The sequence below is a fragment of the Nicotiana tabacum genome, chromosome 8 (genome assembly GCF_000715075.1).
Source record: "Nicotiana tabacum cultivar K326 chromosome 8, ASM71507v2, whole genome shotgun sequence".
NCBI lineage: Eukaryota > Viridiplantae > Streptophyta > Magnoliopsida > Solanales > Solanaceae > Nicotiana > Nicotiana tabacum.
Genome location: NC_134087.1, coordinates 41687546 through 41710676, shown reverse-complemented (window position 1 = coordinate 41710676; position 23131 = coordinate 41687546). Strand labels below are relative to the sequence as shown.

At 36.9% G+C, this 23131-nt stretch overlaps 1 pseudogene; it reads right to left on the bottom strand.

Moving 5' to 3' along the window:
- Positions 1-17478: 17478 nt before the first annotated feature.
- LOC142163058 (mitogen-activated protein kinase kinase kinase 20-like) overlaps positions 17479-23131 on the bottom strand; it is a 53764-nt pseudogene continuing 48111 nt past the window's right edge.

The window sequence follows — 23131 nt, the reverse complement described above, 5'->3', positions numbered from 1 at the left end:
CAGGATAATGAATTTGAAGCACAAATTGGGGGAAATTCAAGACAAGTTAGCAGGAGACTTGTTTAACAGTAGCCTGATCAATGAAGAGAAAGAGATACTGATAGAGATGAAAAAATGGGGCACTATTCATGAAAGAGTCCTTCGACAGAAATCCAGAGCTATATGGATTTCCTCAGGGGACTCTAATACTAGATTCTTTCATGCTCATATGAAAGCTAGACAAGCAAGGAACAGGATCTCTTATATACAGAATGAACAAGGAGTACTAATCACTAATCCAAAACTAATTCAGCAAGAATTTCTTCAGTTCTTCAAGAAGCTATTGGGTACTGCTGCTGAGTAGTTGCCTTGTATTTATACAACTGTTGCAAGGAATGGTCCATGCCTAACTATTGACCAACAGAAATATTTGATTAAGCCTATTACTAGAGAGTAGGTAAGTTAAATTATTCAAAACCTTCCCAATGATAAAGCTCCAGGAATTGATGGCTTCCTAGATGAGTTCTTTAAAGCAAACTGGAATATTATTGGGGAAGACATAATAACAACAGTTATGCAATTCTTTGAGAATGGCTAGCTTCTGAAAGAAATTAACTGTACTACTATAACCCTGGTTCCTAAAGTTTCAACTCCCACTTTGGTTAAAAATTTTAGACCAATAGCTTGTTGTTCAACTATATACAAGACTATTCCTAAAATATTAACTGAAAGGTTGAATACAGTAGTGGATATGATAGTAGGTCTATCTTAGTCAGCTTTTATTAAAGGGAGGAGCATACTAGACAATGTCATAGTAGCTCATGAATTGGTGAAAGGATACTCTAGAAAAGGGGTGTCACCTAGATGTATGGTAAAGATTGGCATTAGGAAAGCCTATGATTCAGTGGAGTAGAATTTTTTTACAGATGGTGTTGCTTGAATTTGGTTTTTTGTGAAGATGGTAAATTGGATAATGACTTGTGTTTCAACTGTCAGTTATGCCTTATTGATCAATGGAGGATTGACTACCAGATTCCAAGCAAAAAAAGGACTTAGGCAGGGGGACCCAATGTCACCCTACCTGTTTGTATTGGCAATGGGGTACTTGAACAGAACCTTGAAGCAGTTGAATGCTAATCATGACTTTAGCTGTCACCCCAGATGTTCAAAACTCAATCTAATTCATATATGTTTTGTAGATGATCTGCTATTATATTGCAGGGTAGAAAAAAATTCAATCCAGTTGATGCTGCAGGCTTTTAATTATTTTTCTGAAGTGTTTGGACCTAAAGACAATATGGAAAAGAGTTCATTGTATATAGCAGGGGTGTCTAATGAATTCAAATACCAAATTATACAAGAGATGTGATTTGCTACTGGAGAAATTCCATTAAGATACCTAGGTGTCCCTCTATCTTCAAGGAAGCGTACAGTTCATCACTGTTTACCCCTAGTAGAGAAGATGATTATAAGAGTTAGATGCTGGTCAACCAAACTATTATCATACAGTGGAAGGTTGCAACTAATAAAAAGTATCTTGTTCGAGATGCAGACTTACTGGGCTCAGATCTTCTTGCTGCCTAAGAAGATCATTGATATAGTGACTAGTATATGTAGAACATTTCTATGGACAGGTACAAATGAGGTGTCTAGAAAAGCTCTAGTTGCTTGGGAGAAACTGTGCATGCCTAGAACAGCTGGAGGCCTGAACATACTAGACTTCTACAGATGGAATAAGTCAGCAATTTGCAAACTGTTGTGGGTTGTCAACCAGAAGTAAGACAGTCTGTGGGTAAAATGGATTCACTATTTTTACATAAAGTAGAAGACTATATCAGATTGTCCTATTCCTAAACAAGCTTGCTGGCTAGTTAGGAAAATTGGAGGCAAGAAACTGGTTAGAGAATTATGGGAATCCTGCAACAATCCTAAGAAGCTTTGAATCACAAGGAAAGTTCAGCATCAAGAAAGCATACAAATTCTTTACACCATAGTTTTAGAAAGCAGAATGGAAGCAAGCTATATTGATCCAAAACATTATTCCCAAGTATCAATTTATTCTATGTCTAGCAATATAGAACAGATTGGCTAATGTGGACAGACTAGAGAGATGGGAAATCCAAGTTGACAAAGGGTGTGTACTGTGCTCAGCTGGAAGAGATAAAACATTGGAGCATATGTTATTTGAATGTTCTTACTCACAACATATGTGGAGCTCTATATTGGGCTAGCTAGGCATACAGAGAAGGATAGGGAACTGGCAGGAAGAAGTGAAATGGGTGGCAAGTAGAGTTAGCACCAGACCATGGACACATATATTGTGATTCCTCTTTGTAGCTACAGTCTATCATATATGGGGTGAAAGAAATGCTAGAAGGTTTCAATTGAAGAAGTAAGAAGTCAGACAGAGAATAAGAGATATAGCTATACAGTTACATATTAAATGTCAAAATAAATGTAAATGGAAAAGTGTTTAGATAGGTTGAATTGGTACTCAGTCTAGGCAAGTATAGAAATGTTTGTAAATATCTGAGAAATTGAATCAATAGTCCAAATGAGTTAGATGCATGTAAAGTCATTACTTGGAGAAATAAAATTTTTATTTTAAACAAAAAAATGAGTTAAGCGCTATCATGTAAAATGAAATGAAAATCATATAAAATTACAAAAGAATGGCTGGAATTTAATTATCCACAAAGGTCAACAGAATTAATATATAGAGATATTAAAAAAGTGAGCTTGCGATAAAGTGATATTCTTTCTAATATTCCTAAAGCATAATTGAACATATGAGAATACCCGGAAAAGTTACCATCTTATCTACGCGAATATCCTCGAGCTCAAGTAATTCACATGAACCTTGGCAAGCTGTTTTGTCCACATATTTCACAAAGAAAAATTTATTTCTTGAAACAATACCAGGGGTAATAATGCCAGATTGATCAGCAAGCTCTTTTGGGATTGGACCTGTTAGTGAACTGCAACTCAGATCCAGCCAAATCAGGATCCTACATTTCCCATGTTGACTAGAGTTAATTAACTAAGCTGATAAGTTAATTGTATAACTATAGCTAGGAGTTAGTTAGTACAGTAAGTAGCAGGTAGTTATACTGTAGCAGTATAAATACACTGTACACCCTGTAAAAACACATGCTTGTATCATTTCCATTCTTCTTCTTCTAATACAGAGATCCGTTTCTCTTGAGTGTGGCCTTCATCTGTGTGTCTTCTTCCTCAAGCTCGATCTCCAGCTCTATGGCTGCTAACATGGTATCAGAGCCACAGGAGCGAATCGAAGACATCTCTCAAGCTAGTTCTTCCTCTCGCTACCTCAATTTCATAATTCTGTGGGAAATTGTCTAATTGTAGCGTGTAGCTGAAAGCCTAGGGTTTACTCTTGGCGATTGGAGAAGAAACTTCACTTCCAGCAACTACAATTCCCGGTATTGTCAATAATGCAGCCGACACAAACTGTGTTTCCTTAAATTGACCACAATCATCCACTCTTCCTTCAACCAACAGACACTCCAGGTAGTAAACTAATCTCTCTTCAACTTACTGGTTCAGATAATTATGCGATATGGAGTAGGTCTATGAGGATTGGCCTGTTAGGGAAGAGTAAGTTAGGCTTTGTAGATGGTCGATTTCCTAAGTCTAAATTTGAACCTGAACTTCATGATCAGTGGGAGAAAGTGAATGTTGTAGTTCTCTCATGAATAATGAATGCAGTAAAGCCAGGTTTACTTAGTAGTGTAGTAAAATGCCTCTAATTCTCATAAGGTTTAGGAAGACTTAAAGGAGAATTTTTTGACAAGGTAAATGGATATAGGGTTTTGTATCTCAATAGAGAAATTCATAACCTCACTCAAAGTACTATATCTGTTACTGACTACTTCTCCAAGCTGAGAGACCTTTCGGATAAGTTTAATGCAGTAATGCCTTGTCCTGGTTGTCCATGTCTTGAATCAAAGAAATATGCCCAACATTTTGAGTATAACAGGCTACTCCAATTTCTGATGGGATCGAATAAGTCTTACTCACAGTCAAGGAGTTAGATTATGATGATGTATCCAATTCCTAGCATTAAGAAAGCTTACTCACTATTGATTGATCAAGAAAGCCAAAAGAGTCTGGCTAATTTCACTCAGAATAATCACACTACTGAAGGCATAGAAGGAGCTGTGTTCTATAGTAATAAAAACTCAACAAGTGCAGGCGGAAATTTCAAGTTCAGAAAAAATCAAGTGTAGTGTGACTACTGTCATTACAAGGGGCACACAAAGGAGAATTGCTACAAACTTCATGGCTATCCATCAGACTTCAAGGGAAAGAAGAAATGGCAAAACTCTGGAGTGTATGCAAATAATATGAGTGTTTTAGTGTTTCCAAATGCTACTGAAAATGGCAATCCACAAGGTACTTATGGAACTCAATCAGGAATACAGCAGGTTCAGCATGCCTACATGCCTCAGTTTGCCCAGACCACTCCTAACAATGGTCCTACTACTCCTTTCATCACCAAAGAGTAGTATCAAAAAATACTTCAAATGCTAGCCAAATGGAATGAAGAGGGTCCAGAATCATTTAGCAAGTTAGCTGCTACAAGTACTCTAATTACTCTAATGTCCAATTTTCTCAAGAAAAATTGGATTATAGACACAGGAGCCTCAAATCATATGACTTCTCAACTTGATGCTCTTACATCTTGTCAGTCCATTCCCAGCTCAGAGAAGTGCAAAGTTCAATTACCTACTGGAAATGTAGTTTCTGTATCACATAAAGGAACCTCCTCAGTACATAGAAATAACACCATTTCCAATGTGTTGTACATTCCTGATTTTAAATGCAACCTGCTCTCAGTATCTCAACTCACCAAAGAACTTCAATGCATGATTGCACTCTTCCCTGACTTTTGTATTTTTCAGGATCTCTACAGTGGTCAGGTGAAGGGGATTGGTAAGGAGGAGCATGGCTTGTACATACTTCAAGGAGGACTATCACAGGATTCTACAACAACATCAATCAATAAGTATGCTCACACAACTAGCTTAACTGATTCTGAAGAAGTATGGCATAGAAGATAGGCCATGTTCCTATTGATGTAATAAGGAAGTTAGATGCTCTTAGTACCCTAAAGAAAGGACTCAATACTGTCCTGTATCTCTAGTTTCTAAACAATCCAAACTACCTTTTCCTTTAAGTATCTCAGTGTCTAATACTACATTTGACTTAGTGCATTGTGATATCTAGGGGCCATATAGAGTTCCCTCACATAGTGGTAAGAGGTACTCTATTACAGTAGTTGATGACTATACCAGATTGGTGATGTCCAAATCCACTACTAAAAGGTAAATGGACACAGTCGCATGCACTATGATTTACCCAACTATGAGTCGGGGTCAAATCGCACAGAGAACAATATGTAGGCGATTAGGAATGTAAGAGAATTATCACTTATCGCGCAATACCAAACACTAAGAATTTGGTTTTGGAAATGTTTTATACCTAAATGTAAACTAACCTAGAAAGCAAGTAAAATGATCGATGGCTACAAGTATGGATACATCAGGAATTACACTCAAGTAACGGTCCAATGTATTTCACGATTTTACAAATATGAGCGAGTTTATGTTAATTAGCCACAGATAATAATTCTATATTAGCTTCTTCCAAAGACTAACAAGACTTCCTAATTGAATTATTCCTAACCCAATTAAGCGATTAAGCACACCTGAAATGGCTACAAGTAGTTCAATCCTATTCCTAGGTAGAATCTATAAAATGAGGGTTAAAGTCTCAAGTTCTTGTTAATTAATCTTTACCAACCCCAAATTATCTTTTCCAAATTAATTCGGAGTTAATGGGCGAGTCCTAGGGTTAGCTAATCCCTTTGGAAACATTAAAGAACAAGAATAATTAAAGAAACAATAACTCACCTCATAAAAGGATAAAAATCAATCAATACATAAGCACAACAAGGTATTTGATCCACACTTTAAACATGAATATTTCCATAAATAAGATTCAAGTGTTGGAAATAAATACTACACACTTAGATATACAATACAAAGGAAGGAAATGAAGAAATAAACATAAATGGGTAAGAAAATCTTAACCAAAAGCTTTAAATCTTCAAGACCAAAGTGTGTGTGCAAAGCCCTAGCTTCCAAAAATTGTTCTCTCTAGCCCTAAGAACTGAAAATAAGCCAAAGATGTCCAAAATATCTGCTTGGACGAGTATAAAAATGGTTTGGGGTTGAGAAAATTTGAAATCCCTAATTTGCCTAGATCTGATGCTCGTTTTCTGTACCTGCGGAAGAATCATCGCAAGTGCGGCTCCGCAGATGCGGAGATCCCATCGCAAAAGCGATTTGCCAGCTGAAACTCTATTACCGTAGATGCGGTTCACCAGGCGCAGATACGCCACCGCAGAAACGGTAATCCAACCGCAGATGCGGTTCCTTGCAATCTAAGACAGCTTCGCAGATGCGAAACTATTCACGTAGAAGCAGGGTATTGAGATATGCTTGACACCACAGATGCGGACTCCAAAAGCATAGATGCGCTACCGCAGAAGTGGAAAACCACTCGCACATGCAATTCCTGAAAAAATGCCCAGATCCACAGATGCGTGTTTACTTCCGCAGATGCGAGGTCGCTTCTGCGACCACTCTTCCGCAGATGCGGAATCATTGGAGAATTTTGCATTGTTTTCACCCTCTTTTGCTCAATTCTACTTCAATTCAATTCAAATCACTTTGTAGCGTCATTTACCTAAAAATATAACAATACACACCATAAACGACCTCATATTATAGTTAAAGGACATAAAAGATAAGGAAAAGAGACTAGATTGAGTGGCAAAATCACCACTCATCACAGATACACTTGGATCTTTTTGCTCAACTTCAAGTCAGAATTTATAATTGTACTAAGAGACTTTCTAACTCAAATAACAATATGTTTTCAGCTTCCATAAAAGTCTTAAGGACTGATAATGGCAGTGAGTTCTTTAGTAATGAGTTTAAACAATTGCTTTCCAATCTTGGTATATTTCATCAGAATTCATGTGTCTACACACCTCAACAAAATAGAATTGTTGAGAGAAAACATAGAACAATTCTAGACATGGTCAGGTCTCTTAGATTTCAAGCAGCTATACCTCTCAAATTTTGGGGTGAGTGTGTTACCACAACAGTCTACCTCATCAACAGACTACCCTCTAGAACACTTGGGTACAAATCACCATTTGAGTTTCTCTACTTACATCCTCCTTCTCTGCAACACTTAAAGGGTTTTTGGTTGTCTATGCTATGCAGCATGCCCCGACATTGTTGACAAGTTCTCACCAAGAGTTATTTCTGATGTATTCCTTGGTTACTCCTCCTCTCAAAAGGGCTATGTCTTGTATGACATGAATGTTAAGTCTTTCTTTGTTAACCGAAACGTTATTTTTCAAGAAGGCATTTTTCCTTTCAAGCACGTATCATCTTGAGGTACCACTACTTTTTCTATCGTGGATCTACCGTCTTCAACTAGTACAGATCCTAGGCTCTATGCTGCAGATTCCTCACTTGAAGTTAGTCCTCCTTCACCTGAATCTAGTACTACATCTGAGGTTGAGTCTTCTCCTATGGCCACTACTCTCCAAATCCTGAAGGTAATATCACAGATATTGCAGCATCAAATGATCCTCCACCTGATACTCCTCTTGAGGCTGATCCTGATACTGCAGTACCTAGTACAGTGACTACCTCACCTGTTGTTGTTCCTATTCAGGTCATAAAATCCTCCAGGACCAGCAAACCTGCCATTTAGATGCAAGACTATGTGGTGCAATCACATGCTGCTTAGTGTCCCTATCCTATCTCTGCTTATGTCAGCTATTCTTACATCACTCCCTCATATAGTAGAGTATTGGCAGCCTATTCAGATGGCTCTAAACCTCAATCCTTTACTGAGGCAGTCACAGATCCTCAATGGGTAGAGGCTTTGAGGTTAGAGATTGCGGCATTAGAGGAAAACAAAACCTGGAGCATAGTTGATTTACCTCTTGGCAAAACTCCTATTGGTTGAAGATGGATATTCAAAATCAAGTATAAGGCCTCAGGAGAGATTGAAAGATACAAGGCTAGACTGATTGCCAAGGCTACAGTCAAAAAGAAGGTTTAGACTATAGTGAAACCTTCTCTCCTATGGCTAAAATGGTCACAATTAGATCAATTCTAGCTCTTGCTGCATCTCAGTATTGGATGATTTATCATATGGATGTTCATAATGCATTTCTAAATGGTGTGTTGGTTGAAGAAGTGTATATGCACATTCCACAAGGGTTTGCAAGCCAAGGGGAGACTAAGAAGCTTTGCAAACTTCACAAGTCATTATATGGGCTTAAAAAAGCACCAAGACAGTGGAATATGAAGGTGACAGAGGTGCTTCTGCAGATAAGGTTCAAGCATAGTCATTATGACTATTCATTGTTCATCAAAGAAGCCAATAGTGACACAATTATTATTCTTGTGTATGTGGATGACTTGCTGATCACAGGGAACAATGATAAGTCATTGTGTGACACCAGAACAGAGTTGCAAAAGAAGTTCAAGATGAAGGACTTAGGGGAGTTAAAATTTTTCCTTGGAATTGAGTTTGCCAGATCAAAAGAAGGATTTCTTATGTGTCAAAGAAAGTATGCACTTGAGTTAATTTCTGAAACAGGTTTAGGTGTAGCAAAGACTTCTGGTACACCATTGGAGTTTAATCAAAAGCTCACATCTATATAGTATGACAAGTGCATTCATAGTACAAATCAAGAAGGTAGTTAGGAGCTAGATCCTAGCTATTATCAGAGACTTGTTGGAAGTTTGTTATATCTCACCATGACCAGGCCAGACATTGCTTTTGCAGTGCAGGTTCTAAGTCAGTATATATATTATTCCAAGGTGTCACACATTGAAGCTGCTCTCAGAGTAGTCAGATACATCAAACAAGCACCAGGCCTGGGGCTATTTATGCCTGCAAAAAGTGCAGAAAAGCTGATTGCCTATTATGACTCTGATTGGGGATCTTGTATAAAGTCGAGGAGACCAGTAACTGGATACTTGGTTAAATATGGAAATGCACTGGTGTCCTGGAAATAAAAGAAGCAAATGACCGTGTCCAAAGATTCAACTGAAGTAGAGTTCAGGAGTATGACTTTTTGTGCAGCAGAGGTCACCTGGGTGATAGGGCTATTCAAGGAACTTGGAGTGAAGATTCAATAGCTTATAAGTTTGATATGTGACAGCAAGGTTGTTATACAAATAGCAGCCAACCCTATCTTCTATGAAAGAACTAAACATATTGACATTGATTGTTATTTTGTTAGAGAAAAAATATGTGAAGGACTACTGAAGTGGGGTGTTGATAGTAGCCTATATTATATGATGTAGATGCTATTTATGCTCGAAGTGAACCATACTTTATTGATGTTGTAAGTGCTAAATGATAATAAAATGCTCTAATTAAGATTTTTATGCTTTGCAGGAACTACTCCGAGCTAAAAGGAGGATATGAGTGTTTTGGAGTCAATTATGTAGATACAAGGCCAATTGAGAAGAGCCCGGATGAAAACGAGCAAGAAAAGGCGAAGAAAAACTGGGCAACAGCCCACTACGACTGCGGTTGGGCCGCGGTGAAAGAAGGCAAATAACAGAATACTTGTAAATCACCGCGGTCATGCCGCGATCGTGCCACGACCGCGGCCTATCTGGAGGAAGCCAAGAAATTTAAGGGCTAAAGTGTAAATCATGGGATACTTATCCTAACCCTATATAAACTCAATAAACTCTCCCAAGTTAAGGTTAAGCTTGTTTTTAGACTCAACTGGAGGCAAGAACAAGTGTGAGAAGATCAAGATACTATTAGAGTTTTTCAATCTTCTTCTTGTTATCATTATTTGTGAATTATGAATGATTTTATGGTTTTATCTTGTTTTACTATGAGTAGCTAAACATTTAATCTAAGGTTGATGGAACCAATTGTTAGATGAAGTTTTGACTCAGTTTTGTTATAATAGAGCTGGGTTTATTATACAATTGTTCAACTATATTTTGTATGGTGATTAATTGAATGGGCCCTTGATTAATCGTGTCTAATGGCCTTGTGTTGCTTGAGAAAGAATACTAGGTTAGATTGTTGTTGAGCAACACCACTTTTGGGTAATTGAAGAGATTCATTACATGAATTTAAAAGTGGGGTTAGAGATAACGAAACTTCGGTGGGATAATTCAGAGCTGCATAAATTATCATCTAGAGTAGTTTGAGAGAATGCTCTAGTAAATTATCGTAGTTAATCGAGAGATAATTGCGATAACCCATAGCTCATAATCCTCATAGAGTATTACACGCGAGATTATAGCAAAAGAGTTAAGAATTAAACTAGCAACTGGAGAAATTAATACCTTAGATCTTTTTACCATTGAATTATCTTGAATTTAGATTGTTAGTTTTAATATCATTTTACTTTAGTTAAACAAATCCCAATATTTATTGATAAGAATCTTGCATCCAGAAATTGTTTGAGATTGTACTAGCATCACTAAGAGTTGTAATAGATAGTTTAGTTCCTTGAGAATTCGACTCCGGACTTGAAAACCGGATTATATTTGCAACGATCGCTTTGTCTTTTATAAGGCATAGTTGGGCGTGATCATATGTGCATACTAAAGGCCAGCTAGCAGATATACTTGCAAAGAGTTTAGGGAAGTTTCAACATGATCAGTTGCTGAATCAATTAGGAGTGAAGAATGTGTATAAACCATCAACTTGAGGGAGAGTGTTGACTAGAGTTAATTAACCAAGATGATAAGTTAATTGTATAACTATAGCTAGGAGTTAGTTAGTACAGTAAGTAGCAGGTAGTTATACTATAGCAGTATAAATACTGTCGCGCCCCCTTTTTCCTCGCGGAATCGGGTTTAATGACATTTTGGTTGGGACAACTCGTTCCTTTTGGAAAAGGGGTTTTGCATTTTTTTGTAGAGTCACCACCTAACAATTTTAAGGTGCGTTAGGGCACCTATGAGGTTCATTTATAACTACGTTTGGTAACCAGAGATAGGGTAACAACTTGAAATTATCCTAAGGGGAAGGTGTTAGGCACCCCTCAGGATCCACTAGTGTGGTTCCCGACCAAACAGTTTTTGTGAATTTATACAAGTAGCAAATAAACAAGTATGGCTCAAATAGTAGGGGATTTAAGTTTAAATACACGAGTGTTCGAAAAATAATCAGTGAAAAGTGAGATATTGAAAAGAGTTACAATCTAAGCATATTCGTGAATGAAAGAGGGGTGTCCTAGGTTTGTTTATAATATGGATCACATCAATGCAATACCTGGTATGACACTCCTCAAAGATGGGCTACACATGGTATTAATGCACCGGTCATCATATCCATATCTACCCTTTCCTGCCCCATGAAGGTAGTTAAAACGAAGGTTGGTCTCGACCCCTATTGTATGTTGTTACCCATCCCTTCCTATCAGTCCTGAAGGAATTTAGGAATCCTATCATATAAAGGGGGTTCTAGGCAGGCCCTCAAGTTTAAAGGTAAAATACTAAGCAACATACAATAAACAAGTAAGACTTCAATAAAGGGGAGCATGGAAGACAAATGAAAGGCTTAGATATACATCCACACATAGTACATATAAACAACATGACTCATACACAATTAAGGTCTAAATTCATATCCTAACAAGATATCTAAGTGATAATAGCAGAACAAGATTTATTACATGACTTAGAAAAAAAGTCTGAATCAGGCTTGCCTACTGGTTTTAACACGTTGATAGTTAAACACTAATCACAAAGACGGTTCTGGTTTTATTTAATTTATTACATAAGGCTTGCCTAGGCGTAAAATAACATGTAGTAGTTATTCATATTTGTTAATAATTTCAGGTTGTTATAACTAATAGCATGCAATTCTAAATGTTGCAAACATCCAGAGACTAATTACCAGTTTGTTTAGAATAGGAGGCCGTTTATACCTCTGTATTTAGACTAGGTGTGATTGAATAAGTGCGATCCTATAACATGATTTCTAATGCAGCATGATGCATAATAACTCAAACAGGATTTCTAAATGCATATCAAGTGCAGGAGTGACAATATTTTTTTATGTTGTTTACCTAAAGCAGGATTTCTAAGTGCGAAGCATGGTTGAAATATGGTGAGTGCATGAATAACAAATTGTGTTAACACGTTTACCCTAAGGCAAGATTTCTAAATGAAATTTCAGAACATGTTTATGTGGGCAGAATCACATAATAGCAGCTTATTTTATTATTATTATCTACCATATAGACAGGATTTCTAAGTATGGATGAGATGTTGAAAATAGTACATATAAGTCCTAAATAGCATGATATCTAATGCATGGCATGCTTGGAATGTTGTACCTAAACATGGCTGCTATTGTGCATAGAGAAAGTAAACCTAGGAACATGATTTCTACCCTGGATTATACTACAGCATGCATATTACCCACCCCTTTTCACTGTCCAACCCCAGAGTTGTTTACAAATTATTACAGACCACTACTAAAATGTGTTACATAAGAAAAGTAAAAATTACACTATAGAGAGCCTGAAACAGGCCCAGACTTTTAGCACCTGATTAGGACTTCCACCCTGAGTTATGTAATAAATCACCTCAAGTGCCATGATTGTTCCATAGTCTCTCATATCTGGGTGTGTCAAAGTTCCCTAAAGAACTCAAGGGATCCCGGGCAGTGCTCACACCCAGATTTCATAGCCAAGATAGAGTAAGTGCAATGTGGAGAGGCCAGCTTTTATGTGTCCAAGTTCAGAGGGAGCTCAAGGGTCCCAAGGCAAGGCTCACACAAAAGGGGCATAACCTAGTCATCTAAGAGTATATGTGAGAGTGGTTGACATAGATTTAAAAGAGTTGAGTTGGAAACAGTTTTGACAATGATTAGTTTAAAATAAGTTTCGGTAAGCAATAGAAGAGTTTGCCTTGGTGAAAACCAGTTTGAAGAAGAAAAGAAACAGGACAATCAGCAACTCAAAACTAAATCAACATACATAGTTCAAACATAGATAGGGAAATGAGAAATTGGGGACAAGTAGTTCATATGTGAAAGCATATTTGCACACAGGTTAACACCATAGAAGTACTACAGAACTTAAATAGTTAGAGCAATAGTCTATCACAAAAGGTTCATGCCAGGAGCTTAACAATATTAGATTAAGAGGTGCTAAATAGAGTTACTCATTAGGTTTAGGGGGAAGGGTTCAAGATCACATGGTGACTAGGTGTCACAAACACATGCTTATAATGTATTGGGGGTTCGGGGGTAGGGCAGAATAGTAGTAGAAAATGTAAGAAAGCAATAGACATGCTGAATTACAGGGAAGGGGGTAATCATATGGCAAAATTGGCATGCTAATTGCAAGGGAGAAAATAGAACCACAAGTAGAAGCATAAGAGAAACAAAAGGAAGTGCAATACAAATAGAGACATATTGTTTTGGGTTCTATAACTTAAACTGAAAACATAGTAGTAAAAATGAGAGAATAAGTGCAGATTGAGGAGTGAAAAAGCAGTATAATGAAAGGAAGTAGAGTAGTAGTGTATAGAGCATTAGAGCGGTAGAACAATATCACTCAGTTTTGGCTTGCAACCGACTGAGTATCAAGTCAACTGCAAGAGAAACAATAGAGTATGTATGCGTGTAAGAGAGAGTTCAGAACAGTGTAATTGTTTGTCTTATGCTAAAGAGAGGGAGAACATTTATAGTCTGAGAACAGGCAGGCAAAAAAGGTAATAAGTACTCACTTAGCACAATTATAGAAATAATACAAATAAGAATCAATTAAAGACATGGACTCCCTTCAATTAGGTAGTCATAGTTCAAACGGGTACAAGTTGTATCAAATAGGGAAAATAATTGTTTATAAGACTGATTTTACCAAAGTAGGAGTAGTAAAAACATGTAGCATGTAATAAGGACTAAGTACAGAATATTTTCAAGTAAGGAAAGTACACGTTAAATAACTAACAGCATATTTGTGCACTTAAATAAGGTAGAGTACAATTTTAATTCTGAAAGTTAGTTCAAAGAATCATGAATGAGATTGAAAATCACAGGGAATCAACACTAACTAAGGAATGTATCACAAAAGTAAGGAATCAATTCGAAAAATCAGTACAAAATTACAAGGAAAATACACAAAATCACAGATTCAGGGAAGATATCGCAGGCCTAAAGAGATTACACAAAATCAATATAAATTATGTGAACAATCAATAAAACAAATAATCGGACCTATTAAACGATAAATAACACGTGTTGAACAAAATCAGAGAAACCCTGAGAACAAATTAGAGCAGGAAGCACAAGATCTTATAGAACATACATGAAACCTAGAATGTTCATGAGAGACACGCAAACACATCGCAAACAGAGTCAAACTTCAAATCGAGCCCAGAAGTATTAGGGTTTCTTAACAAAATGAATCAAGAAAAAGGAAAGACTCAAGTGATGTTTAAACATGCTAAAAATCACAAAGTAATTTCTAAAAATCAGAAAGAAATCGTTTTTTGCAAAAGGGTTTTGAAACCCTAGTCTGAAAAATGAGAAAATCATTTGAAATCAGAGAACTCTTTTGAGGAAAACATGTGAGAACCTTAGAAGACACATATATCCATCACAGATCTAAAAAGATAGTTGGATTTAAAGCTAGGGTTTCCAGAAAAGTAGTAGAGATGATAGAATAGGTCAAGAACCCATAGATCCGTAATAAAACAAGAAGAAGTTCTTACTCACAAATGTAAAATGGCCTGAGACAGGCTGATAAACAAAGTTCCAAACCGGAACCAGTTGGAGTTCCCTTGAGAAAATATCAAGGATTCATGAAATCGAAGAGCCATGACGTGAGGAAGACCAGGTCCGGTCAGAGAAGACATAGAAACATCGTAGGAGGGGTTCACGCCGGTGACAACATTTAGGGTTAGGGTTAGGTCTCAGAGAGAATTAGGAGAGGAAGTGATTCAAGGGCGGTGCAAATGAGAGAATGGGGTAGGGTTTGGGGGGTCGTTGGATTAAAGAAAGGTAGGTGGGTTTCGGGTTTGGGTATGGGTTAATAGGGTGTGAGTCGGGTTTTTTTAATTGTAAAATTGGGCTAGAAATTGGGGTCCGATTTGGTTATAATTGAAAACTAATTTGGCTATAATTTAAATAGCCAGTTGTTTCTCTATTTAATTTATAAAAAATAGTAGATAATTTCTGAAAAATAATTTAAAATGTTAAAATTATTTATAATACATAATTAGCAGTTTAAAAATACAGGATCCAATTCTATGTATATAAAACATAATTAAATCTTAAAAAGGCTAATATTGCAATTATGTGCAATTTAGCTTTAAAAATACTAAATATAATTATAAAAATATATAAAAATTACCTTAGCCATCTTTGGCATAAACATAGAAATCCAATAGATGAATTATCACAACAATAATTTTGGAAATAATTATTGGGGATTTTATGGATAAAAAGAGAAAAAATAAATCAATTTTAAACCTTAAAATTATGAAAAAAATAATAAAAACCTTGGGCATGCTTATATATATATATACACACACACACACACACACACACACTATATATATATATATATATATATATATATATATATATATATATATATGCTATTTTGAAGGTATTTTGCATATTGAAAATATATAACAAAAAATGGGGTATCAAATACACTGTACACTCTGTAAAAACACACGCTTGTATCATTTCCATTCTTTTTCTAATACAAAGATCTGTTTCTCTTGAGTGTGGCCTTCATCTGCATGTTTTCTTCCTCAAGCTTGATCTCCAGATTTATGGCAGCTAACATCCCTAACTTTTGTGGCGGTGATCCAGTAATTGAATTGTTAGCCAATTGAAGGACAACCAGGTTAACCATATTATCAATATCAGGGGGAATTTTCCCAATAAGCAGATTGTTGGATAGGGAGACCCAAGCCAGACTAGTGCAATAATTTTTGAGAATTATTGCTTGAAGACTTCCTCCATTCATGCAAAACTTCCTGTGAGACTATTACTCCAAGCAACTAAGTCCGAAATCTCCTGAGGGATTAAACCACTTATGTTATTAAAACTGAGAATAATTACCTTCAGTTTTGTGCAGAGTCCTAGCTGAGATGGTATATATGATGTCGGTGAGATGATTATTAGGCAATAATTGTTTTCAAGAGTAGAAGCTGATTTCCTCATGCAGAACTCAAAAGGTACATCCCCGGTAAAGGCATCTGAGCTGAGGTCCAGTACTTCAAGTTGATCAAAATTTGCCACTAGTTATCGAGGATAGGACCAATAACTCTATTAAATGGTACATGTAAATATGTGATTGTTTGTATGTGCCTAACTATAGAAGCAAGAAAATCACCAAAAAGTTCAATTTCACCAAGGTTCAGACTGAAGAGTGAAGAGCATGAAACAAAGGCTGAAGGAAGCCCACCTGTTAATCGATTAGTTTAATGATCTAGCTCCTCAAGAGTCCAGATGGTTTTGTCTCTTTTTCTTAGTTATGAGCCTCCCAGTTTGGTTCGCAATTCAGGTCACTTTCTTGGCTTCTATTTTGTTTCTAAAAAAAAAAACTTGTGTTACTTCTTATTAGCTTATTTTGCTGCAGCATCTTGTTACTGTTTGGTTAACTATGGTATAAAAAGTTCTTGTCTTGTATTTAGTCAAATCTTTACCTGTTTTAACAATAGGAAGGAACTCTACTCTACTATTACAATAGGAAGGATCTCTAGTCTATTACCTTAGGAGGTTATTAATTAAAATTTGTATTGGTAACGGTCTTTCAATTGATTGTTTCCATTGCTGCTTATCTTAGACCTGGTGAAGCTGGTTCATAGGATATCATAGTTTGATGTAAGGTTGGGGATGTGTGTGCTGTGAGGGTCACTAGCAAATGGTTTGAATAAAGGGCGATCTGTGGATGCTAACTATTTCACCTTCTTTAACTGATTTATGGACTATATTTAAGGTCACAAACACGTTATAGATATACTGCCTAAGAGCAGCTACCCGGAAACCTGATGTGATCTAATTAAGTTTGTAGCAGTAGCTTGGAAAATTTAATAAATTGCACCATTCATGTTCACCAAGTAACACTGCAGTTTACATTGAGCGAAGAAACTTCTTAGAAATTGTTTAAGGTTTTTTCTTGGGTCTTTCGATATGGTAAGTAGTTGAATGCTTACCTTTTATGTCATTCTATGAGCATCGTCTAAAACTTATTTCCATGCCTTTTGGTTGCAAAGTAGCTACAAAAGCAGGCAATCTGAAAAATACGATAGAAAACCTACTACATCAAGTTAAACAACATTCATAATGTAAAAATTATTTACACTACCAACGTATATAAGTTAAATCCTATAAAAGATGTTAAGGTACATACAAATTTAGTAAGGGATCCAACACAAGGTAGTGAATTATATCTGAAAAAAATGTAATTCTCCAGCATGGCGCCAACCATTGTCATCTTTCTATGGCTTCGTTGCATCTAGACCACCTACCTGTATGTTTAGTGCATAAAATTCATCAACTTTGATAGCAGCAATAAAGGACAGAGTTACGGTACAAATCAGGGCTTGTTTCTTCCAACTATATGTAACATATTCATTATTATCTAAAGTATAAGTTCCTGTATAATAACTTTTCTTTTCTAATTCTACCGTTTCCCTGATGTTTTCAGATTCTTCTTTATCACAAAACTTAAATCTACTAGGAAGCCAGTTGTTTCTAGATTGGTGGACAAAACTGAGCGGGCGCTAGCATGGAAACTAAAAGCAGCAGATCAATTATATTAATGAAACCAAAGAATTCTAATACCAAGCAGATCAATCATATCAATAAACTCAACTACTGAGTAGTGTTTATGCACATCAGGCTTTATCAAATATGGAACCTAGGATGCTCAACTTTTTCATTCAATTGAAAAAGCACTTTACATTAATCAAAGAAATAGAGTACATCCCTACAATCATTTTACAGAAACATGTATTGTAAAACTGATGCCACTCATCGATGTCCCAAAAACACACACAACAAGTCACCTTTCTCTGTAAGGAGTTTTAATAAACTATAAGCATATACAATATATTTTTTAAACCAAAAAGGGACTGCACCTGAGATTATTCTGGTCCTAGGCTGCCTACGTACCCCACCAACAACAAATCGTAAAAAGGAGATCAAACGAATGATTCAAGAGCATGTACGCCGTCCAACGCAAGCTCGGATTCTTGACCAGACAACTTCTCACAAAATCTTTTGCCTCAGCTGACAGTTTTCCATTCTCAAAACTTGGTTCCTCATACCCAATTCGGTGTAACACATCATCAACCTTTTCATCACAATTGGATGATTCCCACAGCGATGTCCTAGTGATCAGCTCATATATGGTGCACCCAAGAGCCCAGATATCCGCTTATGGATCGTACTCCTGCTTAAGCACGGATTCAGGTGCCATGTACTTTTAGTTCCCTACTTTTGTGTCCAATTCTCTTCCAAAGTCATAGCAAGCCCAAAATCTGCGATCTTTGCAATCTTTGTTATATCATCATCAGTAGGAGTAACAAGTAGAGTATTGTGAGGCTTTGTATCACAGTGAATGATTCCTGCGGCTGAGTCCTAAAATGATGTTTTTGGTGTGTTTTTTTGAAAGTACAAGAGGGGGGCGGGGTGAATTGAAGCCAATTAAAAATCTTGGTTGACTAAGTGTAAGTTTAGTCAACTAGATTTTTCATAGTGAACAATTTCAGTAGAAATTAACCAAACAAACGGAAAGGTAAAGAAGGCACGACAATTTTTATACTAGTTCAGTACCGGTATATGTAATGCCCCGTGAATTTCCTACTCAGGACCCCGAATCCCATGGTGCCAAGTTAGAATCATGCGTTAGAGATGCATAAAACTCTTCACGGTGAGCAAGCTCGCCGCGGTTCGGACCTTTTTGGGCTGATCTATGATATAAAAATTCAAGAAATAATGTTTTCCAGAAAATACAATTCTGCGGTCGAGAATGCGGTCACATATCAGGTATGCATACCGCATAATTTCCGCAAAGTGAGTCAGTGTGTTGGTCAAACTTGAGGTCAAGTATGCGATCGCATAACCGATATGCGGACCGCATAGTTGTCGCACATTTCCCTTGGGATTTTGTGAGGGGCAGTTCTGCGGTGCATTATGTAACCGCAGAACGGGTATGCGGACCACATTTCTTCCGCATACCCAGGTAGTATGTTCAGATTTTGGGAGCACTTTTGCGGTCCATTCTGCGGGCCGCATTTCCACTTTGCGATTGCAAATGCGATTGCAGACCTGACTCGGGGCTCCAATTTTATAATTTTTAAACCCGACCCCTTATCGATATATTCGGTATTATAGCTCATTTTGAGCATATTTCCTGATGCTTTTAGAGAGAGAGAGAGAGAAGGTCTTAGAGAGGGAAGTGTTTCCCATCAAATTACTCCATGAAACCTTGCCAAATCTTTGAAGATAATCAAGTAAGGGCACCTAAATCTTCATCCCAAGAGGTAAGACTTCATTACCTCAGCTCTTATTCCTATGCTTAGCAATAAGGGATCACAAGTGAAGTAATTCATGAGTATAAAAATGAATTTCTTGCATGCATATCACACCATAGAATATTGGGAGGTAGTGAACTAAAAAGGAAAGCAATTGGGGTATAAAATAATAGAATTTCTCTCAAAAGGGCCTAAGATTACAATGCACCTTTAGTGTTTGATAGTATGCTCAAAACAAGCCAGAATCGCAATATCGTCTCTAATTCTCGATTTAATTTGTAATTCTTACACAATAGATTGAAGTGCTAAAAGTTCCAGAATTTTGTAAGGAATAAGGAAAGCTTTATTGAGGTATGTATGGCTAAAACCCCGTATTTTAGAAATTGAGCTTCATCGGTGTTTGTGTGGGCATGACAAGGTTAAAGTTGAATTGTTGCATTGCTTATTGTTTTACATGAGTTGGTATTGTAACCCTATGCGTGTGAAAAATGTGTCCCAACATAATCAACGTGCTATCTTGACAGCTTGAAAGGGGCAAAGGTATGGATTATGTATTGGAAATGTTTAGACCTTAAATTGAGATTGCAGCTGAATATATTGTGCTATCTACGTGAAATCTTATCTATGTTTACAATTTAAATTGCTCTTGTGTGCACCTACTGTCCTAACTGGCAAAGCTAATATTGAAAATTGAGAACAATGTAAAATGCGGCCTAATGCCAAGAATGATTTGATAAGTCATGGCCCGAAGTGCCTATGAAATGATATATGAGAAATGAATTGATTTATGAGAAGGGAACAATGCCTTGATGAGGCGACCTAGCCGATCGGGTCGAGATCGGACTCCGCTCAAGATAGCGGTGGTATTTGGAAAGGTATTTTGAATGAATTCCGGGAAAGAAGGAAAATGAGATTGTGATTGAAGCATATGTCTCAAATGAGGCAACCTAGCCGATTGGGTCGAGATCGGACTCCGCTCAAGATAGAGGTGGTATTGTGAACAATAATGAATTGTGTGAAATGCCCCAAAGTAAAAGCTATGGGAAAATAATGTGAAATTTATATGATTCTTTTATTTGATAATGTGGTGATCGTTTAAAGTTTTGAGTTATACTTGTGATTTCTTATTCTTGTATGAAAGTTCTTTCTAATTTGATGGTGTTTAGTTATACATACTAGTGCTATTCGATGGCACTAACGTCCCTTTTGCCGGGGGCGCTACATTCTTTTAAATGAATGTAGGTGGCTCCATAGAGGATAGTGCCGATCGTGTGTAGCAAGGCATCCTCTTCTCAAACTCTTGGTGAGCCTCTTACTCATTCAAGGGGTTTTGTGACATACCTTTTGTTATAGACGTCTCTTTTGAGGTATAGCCGGGGCCTTGTCGCCGGCGTTGTTATTGCTGTCTTGGGTATCCTTAGAGGCTCGGTAGACATATGTGTGGGTTATGTACGGTCGTTGGATGGGTCTACGAACTATGATGTAATTCAATTTCTCGTTTTGCTAAAGTGTAATTGTATTTAATCTTGGGAACTTAATTACAGATTAATGTTGTGATTTAAAATTGTAGAATGCACTATCTTTCCTCGTCTAAGCAAATGAATGAAAGCATGTTTTCCTTATTCGTATCGAGTTGGGTAGGAAGTGTTTGATAAGGCTTGCTCAGTTGGGTTTACTCGATTGAGCGCCGGTCGCGCCTCCCGAGGTTGTGGCGTGACAGTATGGTACCTACATCCAGTTCCCTTGGGTCACAAGGGTTCTCTTAGATCTTTGATAAAGGATTACAATAGTGATGGTTTTAGAATGTTCACCATCAACGATATTCAGCAACAATGGTTTTTGTAATGTTGACACAACTCTTTTTTGGTGTTATAACTCTTCCTATCTTTTGTGTCACTTGTAGACTTAAAATATAGTGTTTGTACTAAGAAGTAGAAAGGCTTAGAAACAGTTTGTATAGTTGCTTGAGTCATCTTCTTGAGATTGCCAGTCTTCTTATAGGAGAGTTTGAATAGCCGTTGTTGATTGATCTTTAATTGAGGCATAGAATCCTCTAAGAGATTTGACCTAAGGGATGCCTCCGAATCTTGCACATGGGATAAGCTGGATTCATTTACATCTTTACCCTTTCATATCCATATTTTAAGGAGTGATTTGTTGCTTCGATTCAGTTGATCAATCTTCTGATTCTAAGTTATTCCTTGAAGTATGGCCTAATATCTTTTAGCGGTTGCACTAGATATGTTTCCTTATTGAGAGAGCCTCGATGTCCTTTGATTGAAGCTGTAGTGTTTGGACTTGATTTTTTTTTCCTTTTTGATGGCTTTGACTTCCTTTGATTTAGCATTGTTCATGTTGTTGATTGATCTCGTTTCCTTTCTGATGTCCTTACTAGAAAGACTTTCCTTTAAGTAGTGCTACTTCTTAATTTCCTTCAATCAAGTAGATACAATTAGATTGCACTATTGTCACCATTGAAACTTATATGTAACAATCTCCTCTTTTTTGATGATGACAATCATGAGAGAGTAAACAAAGTATACTTTTCATTGCTTGAGATGCCTGCTCTCCTTAAGTTGTTACTTAGATTTGCTCATCACTGCTCCGCTTGAGTCGGTTCTCTGGTTTACTATTCAAATATTTCTCCCCCTTTGACATCAATCAAAAAGGAAAAAAATACAGACAAGATATACAAAATAAAGTGGATAACAGACATATAATAGACAGACTAGTTAGAGTATCAGAGGTTATATTTTCAACATAGGCACAGAGTGATGGTTCTTATAGCCCAGCACAAAGATAAATCACAAAATAAAAGCAAGCAAAAAATTATTTTTAACACACACACTACCTCAATTTCTCCCCAGAAAGTAATTCAAGGTTATTGATCACTTTGGTGCAGAAAGGGTCATAGGAGGTTTCAACTTCTTTGGTGATTTCGTCCATCTTTTCTGTCACTGAGTTGAATACCATGATCCCTTGCCTCTTCGTGGCTACCATCTCCATCCTGAGCTTGGCCACATCTGTACCTATTTCCTCGGTGACTTCCCTAATTTTGTCCACTTGTTCTTTCATTGCAATGAGCGGAATTTGTACCCCATTTAGATTTTGTTGAATTTGTTGTAGGTTGGTAGTGGTAGTCGACTGAGTCTTTGTTGGTGCAGAAGGTGCTTCAACCTGTACTGGAGCACTTTCAACTTTGGCACGTCTGACCCATCCACCGTCACTTAAGGTGTATCCCATTATTGTAAAGGCTGTCTTATCATAGGTACTGGTAATGTGCTTGGGTGAAAAAGGTGCCAAATAAACCTTCATGATAAAATATAAGCATATACATAACTCTATAGAGAACCAGGTTCTCTATCAGATTCAAGAATACACGCACGACAGTAAATAAATGACAAGAAGAATTTTATGTGGAAAATTTTCAGCTCAACGAGATTAAAAACCACGACCTACCCTTGTAGAATTTCAACTTCACTACTGAGCAACTTTTAGATTACAACCTATGCAACCTAGGAATTAAACTCTTAATCCCT